Source organism: Anastrepha ludens, chromosome 6 (genome assembly GCF_028408465.1).
Source record: "Anastrepha ludens isolate Willacy chromosome 6, idAnaLude1.1, whole genome shotgun sequence".
NCBI classification, from domain to species: Eukaryota; Metazoa; Arthropoda; class Insecta; order Diptera; family Tephritidae; genus Anastrepha; species Anastrepha ludens.
In genome coordinates this window covers 121,090,134-121,104,304 of record NC_071502.1, presented here as the reverse complement: position 1 = coordinate 121,104,304, position 14,171 = coordinate 121,090,134, and the positions used below count along the sequence as shown (strand labels likewise).

The 14,171-nt window shown below is 36.8% G+C and overlaps 2 long non-coding RNA genes across 2 annotated transcripts in view; one reads left to right on the top strand and one right to left on the bottom strand.

The window, feature by feature from the left end:
* LOC128868163 (uncharacterized) overlaps positions 1 to 13,359 on the top strand; it is a 119,318-nt gene extending 105,959 nt beyond the window's left edge. The window contains exon 4 of the long non-coding RNA XR_008455069.1: positions 12,110 to 13,359. This is a non-coding gene — a long non-coding RNA (uncharacterized LOC128868163). The remainder of the gene's footprint in view (positions 1 to 12,109) is intronic.
* On the bottom strand, positions 5,627 to 8,449 carry LOC128868164 (uncharacterized). Its single transcript, XR_008455071.1, has 3 exons — positions 8,378 to 8,449; positions 8,231 to 8,301; positions 5,627 to 5,881 (listed from the first exon to the last, which is right to left on the bottom strand). It is a non-coding gene; the product is annotated as an uncharacterized LOC128868164 (long non-coding RNA).
* Positions 13,360 to 14,171: the final 812 nt, after the last annotated feature.

The following is a 14,171-nucleotide window of genomic DNA, read 5'->3' as shown; positions in this document are numbered from 1 at the left end:
ATATGATTATATCAGTTTTCAGCTCCATTAATTCTATTCTGAAAGGAATTTAAAAGTTTCCCGCACGAAATGAGGAAAGAGGACAGGAAAATCTTAAGGTAAAGAAGGCATATACTTCAACCGCGTCGGTACAATTGGCAGACATTTTTCTAGTACAAAAATATATCGGATGTTTTTCAGCTGCCTGAGAACTATCGATAGCTATGGTTTCTCAGCTGAGAATGGCAAACAATGTTGACATTTCTGTTCAGTACGGTTTGATATGTCACCATGAATCGTTTTTGTTGAATAAAACTAGGAAGGAGATGCCGTTACAGTAAATGGCGAGGGCTATTGAGACATGCTGACTGAATTTTTGTTTTCACCATTGACGCCATGCGGCCAGATTTATTGCAAAAAGTAGTCAAAAATTTCACTGACCTATTGAACCGTGAAACTCGTAGCCGCGGCGGGCATGTGCCGGATATCATATTAAAAAATAAAGGCCATGAAATTATCTAGCAAGCTCTTTCTAGCAGAGCTTTATCACTCTTCTCTTCTCTGAGCTTTATCTCTTAAATACACTCGATACATACGTGAATGAACATTCAGTGCAACATTAAATACTCCAAAGAATTCGCTCAGCGGGAATGGCATTTTTTTGTGAGAAAAGAAATACGCCATCTATTAACTGCCCGAATAAAAAGCTGCATCTGAAAAATTGCATAGCTTTCAACAATAATAACACAGGCCGACAAAATTTAACCAACATTCAGACCCAGAAACCAGACTATATATTTCCGAAGGTTTATGATGCGCTGAATCCAAATCTGGCCTCAGAATTGCTCTATTAGTTTGAGTTTTCGAGATATCCTAACCTAAAAGTGCAAAAAACCCCATTTTTGCCCATATTTGAGGTTATGTAGCCTTGCAGATGTTTTCTTTCACCAAAATTAAAGGATGGCATCTTTAAATACAATCCTTCTTTTTTCAAATGGCGTTTTGTTTGCTCAAATATCATTTTTTTTCGCAGAGATATCGCATTTTGAAATTTTCATGTTTCGAAATTTTCCTACACCTGAAAATCGATTAAGATAACATAGACATGATATATTCGATTACTAATTTTCTTGAATTGAGTCTTATTTTTCTTAAAATTTTGTCTCACACCATAAGTGTGCTGACTCACCACATCCCTACACTATCTAACCTTTGGGTACCGAGTCACACACAGCCCTAACCCCTAGAAACCACCCCTATCATACCGCGAGCAGGCTAACCCACATAACCGCAAGCAGGCTTTCCCACAAACTCCAAATTTACATACTATTGATCCATATATTTCAGGCCCTCAAACCCAAGAAAATTAGTAAGCGACTATATCATGTCTATGTTATCTTAATGAGATATCAAAATGCGATATCTCTGCGAAAAAAAAATGATATTTGAGCAAACAAAACGCCATTTGAAAAAAGAAGGATTGTATTTAAAGATGCCATCCTTTAATTTTGGTGAAAGAAAACATCTGCAAGGCTACATAACCTCAAATATGGGCAAAAATGGGGTTTTTTGCACTTTTAGGTTAGGATATCTCGAAAACTCAAACTAATAAATTAATTTTAGTTATCAATCCGAATTTTGCATGGACAGAGAAGCAGATATTAGTTTAAATTATTTCGGATACTTTTCCTTGTAGACTAGTGTAATAGAATAGAATATTGGCATATCCGTGAGAGCATTTCTGATTTTGACATAACAATTGAATAAATAGCAAAGAGAACGGTTTTGTCGGGGAAATTAGCTCGTAAATGACAATAAAAATTGAAAATAATACAACAATAAAATGTATAGAAATATGCAATTATTACGTCAGCAAATCAGCTGATTTTGTCAAAATCACTGAGAGTTCTGCATTCCTCTAAAATGCCTCCGAAAGGCAGATTGTAGATGGAGAGACCAAACGAAATGCAAAATTAGCAGAACGTTATGGCCCACCTACAACCAAAGCATTCGTCAATATTGTTAAATATGAAACGACGGGACGCCTGGAGACTAACGGCAGTCATAACTGGATTTTGCTCTGTGGGAGAACAAGCAGCCAAAATGGGCATCCCTCACAACACATGCTGTCACAGTTGTAAACAACCGGAAAAAAAGGAAACAATCTTCCATTTCCTCTGCGAATGACCTGCCCTATGGAAGGACAGAATGTTAACCCTGGGTAAACCGCTGCTCGAGAGTCTGGAACAGCTGTCTGGCTTAGATGTCACCTACCTGATAAGGTTCCTGAACCGCACAGACTGGATATAGTCATGCTATAAATAACTGGTAAACAAGTTGGTAACGAGAATGTGACAACAAAATGGTGCGGAAGCGCTAGTTGGATTCTGAAAGAATCACCACTTAAACCAACCAACCATCTGCATTTCCTTCACCGTCAACTTTTAATTTGACGATTTTTGAAGTGAAAACTTCTTTAGAATCGTTGGGAGTGATTTGAGACTCGATGAAACGAAAAAGCGACACTCTTGGCTACGAAGCGTTATATGTTGATATACCTACGTATATGTGTGTGGCTGCGTACTGCTGAGCCACGCTAGTATAGTGAGTATTGTAGTATGTATACTACACTGCCTATTACTTGCTTTGGTGTTTAGTTCAAGCGTCATACGTATGTGTGTTTGTATGTATGCTTGTACGCATGTGTGCGCGCCTGCGTATTACGGAGCCACGGTGAGCGAGAAGGCATTATGTGTACCTATACTACACTACCTAATACTTGCTTAGACCAAGCGTCCTACGAACGTTAGTACGTCTGTGTAATATACGCGTTACGACGCTCATAATAGCAACCGCGTGTGCTGTATTGCGTCCGTATTTTTATATTCGTAAATATTTTCATTTTTAAATATTTACCGCAATTATGCCGAAAAATAATGCAGAAAAGTGTCGTGAATATCGACAGAAAAAAAAAAAACAAAAAGAAAATAAAACTAAAAACCAGATTGAGCAATGGAAAAACAGTTTTAATTGTGGCAATTTATATTTCACCGAATCAATCAATAAATAGCATCACGGAATTCATTCACGAAAATTTAATAAAGTATACACCAGAAGTATCGCGGATACTTAGAAAAGATTACGATAAAGTTCCAATGATTTTAAGTGGCGATTTTAACGTAAATTTTGCATTGGACACAGCGGTTCCTTTAGTTGACTTTCTCAATACAACATTCAATTTCAAAATGTGTAACAATCGCACAACACGATCAAAAACACCAATTGACGCGGTATTTCAAAGATTGTTGACAACATCGAAACCAAAGCATTTGTACCATATTTTAGCTATCATAAGCCACTCGTATCATTTGTTGAAATTGAAAACATTGAGGATGAATAATAATAAAATGAAGAAAATAAAATATGAGCTTTATAGCAATATTATAATGAACCTATAATTATCCCGCCCCTAATGCTGCTTTCGTCTCATTCTCTCTCAGTTTGTTTTACGGAAGGTTTCACTTCTATCGCGTCTAACCGTTAGACTGGCATTTTTTTTTTTCAACGATGAAATAATTAATAATTCTCGGTTCCTAGATAATGAAACCCCTCCCATCCAAGTCGAACTCTTCGATGTCCATGTTTTGATCGACGATTGACCTAACAGAGCGTGGCGCATTTGGCGAAATTTCTCCTGACATACTTTACCAAATTCTATCAATTCTTAACATTTGTAATGCCTACTTTTTCGCAAAACACATTTTCCTTTTCCAAAATTCGCTTGTGATAGAAGGAAAGTGAAAGTCAAAAAGTCACCCGAGAATTATTTTCAACATCAGAAGAAAGGGGAAAGAGAATATTCCACGGAAGTTTCTATACAGACTTGGACTGATTTATATGACGGTGAGAAGTATTTATTTACTTTAAAGTGGCCTGACAACCTTCTGCCTCATATATAATATGAATTATAAAGGATTCTGCTTTGAAGTCTGCGTTAAAGATAGGCATTGCTAATGTCGCCGTGGTTGGATATTCTCCAAAGCAGTTATTCCCTCCTTTGACTTAGGCGTCTGAACTTAACCAGCACCTTTCATATGTATACAAAAAAAGGGAGATGCAAATATAGACAGACTCTCAGAAGCTCGAAAATATCATATCAGGCAACGATAGGTAAGGCAACTTGTTAAAGTAGGAATATATCCGAACGCATTAGAGAACGATTCTAATGACGTTGTCTTGTAAGAGTAAGGTGAATAAAGTAGAATGATTCGGAAGTATCATTTAGGTGGCTAACGTCAATCAAGAAGAGGAGGAAAAAAGGACCTTATGTGCAAACTGGCTTAATTTTGAAGGGCTTATACTTCCAATTAAAAAACATGATTAAATACAAATTATACTTCTTCATCTCCAAGAAGTACATACTCCTAAAGGACCAACTGCCGGATAGGTTGAAGAGCTGGAACAGCAATATCCAAGGCGCTTCATGGCATATTGAGGTGAATACTGTAAGGAATATCAGAGCTCAGCCAGGTTTTTTACCATGATTTCGACTCACTCTGGTAATGTTTCATGCTCCGGCAGAGCTAAGATCAAGCATCGTACCACAAAAGAAAGCTACTCAGATTATTTTTTGATATTTGTTTTTTTTTTTTGGTATTGCACGCATCCAGTAAATTATTCCTAATATATATCTTAACTCCCTGACTCAGAAATCGTGAAACTCAATAGAGTATAAAACTATGAGCTCACTTAGCAACTCAATCGAATCATGACCACAGAATCGCAAACTAACTGGGTATCTTTGTTTCTTATGTACATATGTAAATGGTCATCTCCTTGAAATATTTCAGAATTTCTTTAAGTGTACTCATCTTTATTGTAAACAACTTTTTTCTATATTTTCATGCGTCAATCATTTAATAACCGAAATATAAAAAAATAAAGACTTACCAAACTGCTATCATAAATTTCCCAACTGACAGACTGCTGAGCTAAGACGTCAAAGCACCATATAAGGCAGAGCCATGCGCAAACATACAACCATACATTTTCACATTACAGCTTTGGCCAGCATAGCAGAAACAAAAAAACAACGCTCACTAAATTATGACATTTAATTATAATAAATTTTAAGCGAATTGTGCACAAAATCCAAAAATATCAACAAAGTAAAAGGAACAAAATATAACTACCACGCATGCGCAGCCACATCAGCGGGCACACACAGGTATAGATAGATATAATTAAAACGCTGTAAATTAAATATAAATGTCCACTTAAGCCAAAAAGATGATGCGACCATTGATAAGATGGATCGATGGATGGACGGATGGATGGATAGATCGATAAATGAATGGTGAACAGCCAGCGGTGCAGCACTGAAATATTGGTGGGTGTTGAAAAGTGTGTGAAGGGAAAGTAAGCTGGGTCAAAGCGAGTGAAATAATAGCAATAAAATTAATGGAAACATCAGCTATAATATGGTAATAATAAAACCTTTAAGGGACCGAAACAAACACAGAAGAAAAAATAATTTGTATAAGCGGAATAATTTCGAAGGCCGTCGAAGTAAATCCGAAATATTGATTTTAAAAATAAAACGAATGGATATGTGTAGAAAATTATTTATATTTACATGCTTCTTGGTACACAAACTATAGTTGAAAATTGAAAGAAGTAAAATTGAAATCCAGCTGAACTCTGAAGCGTTTACTGGCACGAGCTAACCCTGCTTTGTCCATTGATGTGATCACTTCGAATTATGGTGGCCTTGTGAGTGTTCTTGCTGTTATGAGATTAGATTGAAGTATGTTTCAAGTGTTGATTGAAGTATGTTCAAGTAATTCCAAGTACAAAATGTAATTCTTTTTAGCTCCAAAACACGTCTGCGGCTAAGGACACCCTGAAAGAGAGAGGAAGAAGCTCATAGGATACTTTACTGAGACTATGTAGTAGGTTTGAAACACTACAGAGTTTTTTTTGGATATGACAAGAAAAAAATCTATGAACAACCTAAGAATTGTCACGGTAAATCACTGACGGTGCATTTCATAGGTGATTAATGATAGTTCAACCTGACTAACCTGGTAATTTATTCGTTTGAAATTTGCTTATTCGGTAGAGATTCACGGACTTAGTGGTCATACTAACGATATTAAAGTTCATTTCAGAATTAGGATTAAAGGGCATTCTCCATAGTAGATCTTAAAGTTACAGGGATTTATAGCCAACATTAATTGTTTCCACTACAGCCCATACGTAATAATCACGTCTGTAGGCTGTGCTTGAAGGTGGCCAGAAATTTGGCGCCAAGTGGTAGATTGCTATGGAGCCAAGCCTGTTTCTCTCTTAACTTAAAAACGAGTGCGGCGTACTGCTGAAGCACGTATTCTCTTAAGACGTCCACGAGTTTCATCCAAAATAATGTTAGATGCCAAAGCTCAATTTTTAGCCAAACCACTTAATTATCTTTTTCGAGCCTTTGACGGCACGCAGCGATTCCAGCATGGCTGCACTTCTGTCGCTCTAGACGCATCGCTGTTCTATCACCTACCTCCGCGTTCCATTATCAATCAATTATGCTTTGAGCAACGACTCCAAACTCTGGTAAATCTTCTCCGGATTTATCTTGCTGACCCCGTACATAGTGGCACATAACTTGTGCAAATAAAACTCTTGCAAGCAGACGGTTTGGTAAATATTACACTTTGCCTATGCCGCAAATTGCCAAAACAAAAAAAATGTATACACATACTCGTATAAGCATGGGCAAACATGAATTCATAGAAGCCAGTACAAGGTGGCGCAAAATAAAGCAACAGATTTTGTTTTTGAATAACTTTCTTACTAAATACAAAAAATGATTTTGAGTAATGTCTGTTTGTATACTGCACCTGTCTGATTCACAAGTGTTAAATATGATTGACGTACGTCGCCATTTGCCTGCAAAAATTATAAATCTTCCGATAGGGTGATTACTTTTGCGCCACCTTGTACTTACTACGACGGCTTTTACGTAGGCACGTGGAAAATGCGCGATAAACCACACCTAGCAGACGAACAGACCAGCAGCAAAGCAGCCTCACCACTCTAGGCCTTCTTTCCACCCACGTCTCATGGTACGCGCATTTGTAAGTGGAAAATCTTAGCAACGTGGTAATGAGTTATTAAATAAATATTCAAAAATTTCCGAAACTCTTGAACTCGCCTAAATAATAACTAAAAGTTTGGTAAATAAAAGATAATTATTTGAATTGTACGCACGCGCAGACGACGTACGAGCGAGCGATGGATCGCTACTTGTGACGTTGGCGGTGTGCGAGAGTGGGTGGGCAAATACCAGATGCCCATAAATATGCACTCATGTGTGTTAGTGTTGGTCCGGTTTGGTTCAGCTGTGTGAGTTTACATAAATAAACAGTAATGATGAATGATGCGACCTGGCGCTTATTTGTGGAGATGCCAAATTTGCATTACAAAGGGCGCTAAGTTTAGTGAAAATATCTGTGAAAAATCATATAGGCACGCAAAAAGCAGTTCTATAAATGTTTATATTTACTGTAATTAATTTACTAAGAGACTATTGATAGACGCTGGCAAATATTTGCTCGCTGTTAGGCTTTGAATTGCTTTGGACTAAGCAACACAGAAATATCAGCAGATGTGCACCTCACATTCATGTCTACTGTTTGCCCTGGAACAGGCCATTTGCCCTGGGACAGACCATTTGCCCTGTCTATCATAATGCCCATTTACACAGGGAAACATTTGGAAGGGAAACATTTTGTGCGGGGGTGAAGGACGGCCGCGGAAGAGAGAAGGGAATATGTCTCCTGTATTGGCAACACGCTTTGCTCTTCTTATTCGTATTTCCAATCTTAAAGAAATTTTTGACATTTGCTTCATTTCTTTTCTTCTTTTGTGGGAGAAAGTTCTGAGTTATGTGTTGGTTTTCAATCAAACGGAAGATAACAACGATGACAAACATCCGAACGCTGCTTGGGAAATGCACGATTATTTTTGCTAGTAAAGTAGGTAGAAGAAACGGCTGGCGCGCTTTGTTAAACTCGGCCAAAAAAGAGAAAGAATGAGAGCTTCTCAAGCAATATTGATGCAATTTTTTTCAAATTATATTTTCCCAGTTCTTATAATTATTTATTTTATTTATATTTCAAAAATTCTTATTCCTAAGGATATCCTCATTTAATTGCATTAGCACTTCAAATAAAGTCCTAAAAGCACATTTACTTACTCAGAAAATTCCGCTTTTGCACTTTCATTCATTGGAAAATTACTCAATGGCAGTAGGCTGCGCCCAATTAGCTAAAAATCCAATGTTTTCATTTTTCTCTCTACTTTAACCGTAAAGTAATGCGCAATAAATATGCGGCCAACCTACCTTTACAATTGGAACACAAAAAACCACTGCGTGAAGTGATAGCATTAGCACCAATATTGTCAAAAATCTCAGTAGCCCATCTGTCACTATGTATGGACGAATATACATATAAATATATAAACAAAGACAAATAAACACTAATTTTGTTATACACTACCAAACGCCACGCACATATTTACCGCTTGTTTGCTCACGCTCGCACTCACTTGCACATTGTTGGTATTTGTTTTTCATTCACCAACTCTGCGTTGCTCAGCAATCAGCGACGCGCTCGTCACCACCGTGGCGTATGTGGATTTTCAATTGCAATCAAATTCCGATTTGCTATTGCAATTAACGTCAGCGTGCGAAATAAATCGCATTAACTGAGAAAAATGAAATAAAAAATTGTGAGCTAGTAACAACAATAGTGCAAGGGGTAAAGGTGCGGAGCGTAAGGTGAAGATGGCATCACTCGTGCCATGAAAAGCAACACCAAACGATTGGCAAGCTTGCCAGCGGCATTACTATCAGCCATGTGCTCGAGGCTAATAAATTATTAATGTTAATATTTATAAATAACTTTTTTTAAATAAAATACAAACATACATACATACACAAGTTTAAGTATGTATAAACCCAAAATATGTGCAATACCATAGATTGCGTACGTAATGTTTTACTTGTACCTATATCTAATAAGCAACTAGACAAAAATCAAATAATCCGTCTTCTGATCGAAGTGGAAATACGAGGTGTACAGTGAATTGTTGAAAATTTCATGGAGAATATATTGAAAAACAGTAAAACTCTTTTCGATTACAAATATTTATTCATATTTTGTGATTTTAAAATTTTAGTAGCAACCCTCGTAATACATTTTGTGTGCTTTTATTGCTACCACTCAGACTGCGACTAAAAAATGGACAAATTTCAACTTAAATTCCTTTACTCATTAGAATTTAACTGCGAATATTTTGCGCAAATAAGTTGAAGCCAAATTACTGAGAAAATATCAATATTTTGACGAATGTGGTGCAATTTAATGAGGTGCCTATGTATATAATAAAGTTAAAATTTAAAATCGTACTATACCTAAAGGTTAAGGTCCGTAAAAGGTTGTCGAGATTTCATTTTTTTCTGATATGGTGGACTACTATCAACTGGAGAACGACAGAGAATCGACTTTTAAGGACTAACCGAAACCGAACTGAGATTTTGTGTATGAACTCGGCCCCTGCCTAAGCCTAAGCCAAATTTCGATCATTAGACACTATTAACCTTGTAAGCAATTGGAGTAAAATCGTCATCGAACATCGATTTTTAAGCCCGAAGATGACCAAAGTCCTTGCCTAAGCCCTAGTTTGATCGTTCTGTAGTACAATTATGACCCCAGTAAGCAAATGGAGCAGCAAGCCCGAACCAAAGCCGAGCTGAGCTTATGTGCCGATTATGGCCGAAGCCGCAGCCTAAGCCGAAGCTCAGTCATTCTGCACTATCAGGTCAGTCCATAAGTTCGTGCGTATTTGACCCATAATTTTACTTTCGTACGATTTTTGCATACAAATAATTATTCGCGGATAGAAGCACGTGTTGTTAAAAAATAAAATGGAATCTTCGAACGCGTATAAGAGGCATATTTTGTATTTTTTTATAAAAATGGTAAAAATGAAACAACTGCTGCTGCAGAAATGCACTGTTTACGGAGAGGATACCGTGAGTGTGAGGACTGCGCAAAAGTGGTTTTCAAAATTCCGAAGTGGTAACTGCGCTGGTCGTCCTGAAGTCTTTAACTCCGACGCCTTGCTCGAACTCGTGGAAGCTGAGCCAAATTTGACAGTCGATATGATAGGTCAGAGGTTAAATTCAGAAATTCAAAGAACAGTTCACAGGCACCTGGTTCAGTTGGGAAAGGTTTCAAAGCCGCGAAAATGGTGTCCGTCGCCAACCTTCAGCAAAGAGAGAATGTGTGTTCTCAGCTGTCGCAACGGCTTGAAAATGAAAGTTTTTTGAACCGTATCGTTACTGGTGATAAAAAATGGGTCCTTTACAATAATCCTGTTCGCAAACGCCAGTGGTTAGATAAAGATGAAACACCAGAACCGACCCTCCAAGAAGATTCTCCTGTCTATTTGGTGGGATATGGCCGGTATTGTTTATTATGAACTTCTGGAACCAGATCAGACGATAACTGCTGATTATTATTCCCATCAGCTATCAAACCTGAATGAGGCACTTAACAAAAATCGACCGTCTTTAGTGAACAGACGCAAAGTTTTGTTTCACCACGTCAGCGCAAGACCTCATACCGCAAGGCCAACATTAGGCAAGCTGAACGAGCTCGGATGGGAGCTAATGCCGCATCCACCATACTCTCCGGATATTGCACCTTGTGATTATCACCTTTTCCGTGGACTTCAATCCCATATGAGTAACAAGAACTACTCCTCAAAAGAAGCTATAAAAAGGGATATCGAAACATATTTTGGCCCAGGTCAAACAATTTTTTGAGCAAGGAATTAAAAATTTGCCTAAACGTTGGGAAGACACTGTAAATAAACTTTAAACATCTTTTTTATTAATTTTAAAACCACATTTAAAAAACCCTCGAACTTATGGACTGACCTGATATTAAGCTTGTAAGCAGGTGGAATAAAATCGTCTCCATGGTGTAGAATGTTGGGTAGGAACACCGAGTATTGTCGATTAGGGTTGAATTTAGAACGGATCAATCCCTCCTTCATCCATTCCGACTCCACTTAAATAACACGAACTTAAACAGCACCAACTTTCGTTGAAACTAATTAACTACCTGTAAGAAATGTGGTTCTTAGACTTTTTGTTGTAAAAATTTAACCTTTAATTATTTTATTTTTTACTTAGCTTACGTAATATCTTGAATTTGTTTATCATAGTTTTGCGTGCCTCTGCCCTTTGTTTGCTTTAATTCAATTCAATTTATTTTTTCCCTCCCAATTTAACTAATTGAGCGTTACTCGTGAGACACTAAGCGTGTTTGGTCGGAATAACAGTGCAAAATCCAGCTGTTGAAATATTGGAAAAACCTCTAATGCAGAGTTATTTGGAACACAAACAAAAACGTTTGTATTGTTTGGGTTTTTCTTGCTAAAATATTTCGAAAACAAATAGGTAGACCAGGTTTAAAAAATATTTGCATGGTTTTAGTCGGCATAAGTAAAGACTGTGCCGTCAAAAAATTTTAGCATAAATAAAAGGAAATACAACTAGGAAAGTCCAAATGATGTTTAGACAGTTTGACTCCAAAAAGTTGTATATTTTGATTGTCTCGTGCAAAAATGTTTACCTTTTTGGAAAAAAAACAACATTTGTCTGTGTTCCTAAGCAAAAATAAATTGTTTGTTTTTAGAATACAGAAATACAAGTATGGGAAAGTGGAAAGTTTTGGGTTTGGATAAGGTCACTGATTCGGCAGGGTCGGTGCATGACTATTCGGTGAAAACCCAAACGATAGAACAAGTTTTTTCTGATAGCTTTCACATTTCGGCAAACAGATTATTATTTAAAGGTCCTTCATCTTCTATTTGTGTTCCATTTTAAGTGCAGTCATGTTTCAAATTTAACTATTTTAACGATTGAATCCAAGTCTAAGTTTTCTCCGGAATAAAGTGTCAGACGATTATTTTTTTATTATTATGTTTTAAGTATCCCAAATGCAGTTTCGACAACAATTTTTGTGAAAGAATTTAATAAATTGTTTATATTTCTTTTCAGCCAAAGCAGAAATTTTATATCAGTGCCCAGTAAAAATGGAAAACCCAAGGAAACACGCATAGAAATAAAAAAATCAACAGGAAACTCTTCATGATTTATATACATATTTTCGCTTTTTTACTAATTTTTCGAACTACATTTATGGTTAATATTTAATACAAAGCTGCATATGATAGTAACTATTATACGAACCCATCTCACCGCTGCTATGGACGAATTTGGAATCCCAAATGCTGTCATCCGAATTCACGTCAAGAAATAGCCTTAGACAAGGTGATGGATGACCTCCCGTACCTTCTGTTTTATCGCGCTCTTGAAAAGGTAATAAGGGAGCTGGAGTAACCATAGATGGGTATATATTCTTCAAATCAGTACAAATACTGGCATATGCAGATGATTTGGACATTATAGCGCCATCCTTAAGGAAGCATTTATAAAAATTGATTGGCAAGAAGAATAGGATGCACTTAATGCCGACGGAGCAAAGGTCATGCTGTCATCACCACAAGAACAAGCAGTGCAGCACATCGAAAAATATTTGGTGATGTTTGCAAAAATGGCATTTGGAGAATCTCGAGCTTCGTATAACCACCCGGATATTTTCATGACAATAAAGCTTAACCGTCTATGATGAGCTGGTCACGCTATAAGGACATAAGACGAAACATACCCACCAAAGAAAGAGAGCGCAAAACTCCAATGGTTTAATGGCGCAAATCGGGACGCTGAGCTACTTGGCACACTTTGTTGGAGAACTCAAACCGAGGGATAAATCGAATTTGGAGACAAATGTTACAGCAAGCCAAGACTCTGCCCGGGTTGTTGAGCTAACCATGATGTTGATGATGCTAAAGCAAGGTGGCGCCAAACCAATCACCCCATCGAAAGATTTATAATTTTTTCCAATGGTGTCAGGCGTCAACCATATTTGACACCAATGAACTAGAGAAGTAAAGAATGATCAAAATAAAGATTTCCATCACTCAAAACTACTTTTTTTATTAATAATTAAATGTGTACTACTCACTTTGTACTACTCACCTTTCTGCGCCAACACTGACATCTAAATTAAGCCGTTATTAGCATGCGCCAATAATACTGAAACAAAATAAAAAACAGAAAAGCAAAAAGCAAATACAGTAGGTTCTGTTTTTATGCGGTAGATACGTTCCGCAAGAAACAGCATAAAAAAACAGCATAAAAAAGCTACTAGTTCTATAGTAACACTATAGATACGTTTCAAATGCTAAAACCGCTTAAATCTGAAATAATGTAATAAAATCGCCTAAAAAAGGGCACTAGTCCCATATTATAACTATAGATACGTTCCATAGACCGCATGAATCTGAAATAATTAAATAAAATCGCATAAACAAAATATTGTATTTTTGAAAATTATATCTTTATTTAAGAAACGTCAGAATCGAAAAATAAATTTAAGTCAGAAATAGAATCAGACAATACCCACATGTTGCGCGTTCGTTTAGGATTTGGCGTAAAATCACTTTCGTCACTTTAGGAAATGTACACGTCTGATCTAGATAGTTTTGCAGGCGGTTCCATACTTGTAGGGTTAGCATTTCTGATGTAATCTGTGATGAGTTTTTGCTTAGCTGGTTTAGAATCTTGTTTATATGTACAATTCCCGATAGGTCGACATGCATTTTGTAATTAAAAAAAAAACCGCACTATTTCAAAACCGCATAAAAAAAAGCCGCATAAAAACAGAACCTACTGTAATTACAATTAACTATGGAATATTTATGCAACAACAGAATTGTCATTATTTTTGATTATCTCTCGTTTATTGCCAATACCCACACAAATTAATGAGTAAATGCTTGAAATATTTTAAATCTGCATAAAAGTCTTGTATGCAATAATTTCAAAAGATTTATTAACTCCAAATTTGTTGAATGCACCAAATAAAAGCCGAATCGCGCATTTTATTCATTGGCGCCAATATCGAGCCACCACCGGCGTACGGAAATTGGCAAAATATGTAGCTGCAAAAGAGCAGCTAAGTCAAAACAACAAATCGGCAAATCAGCAACAAAACAAC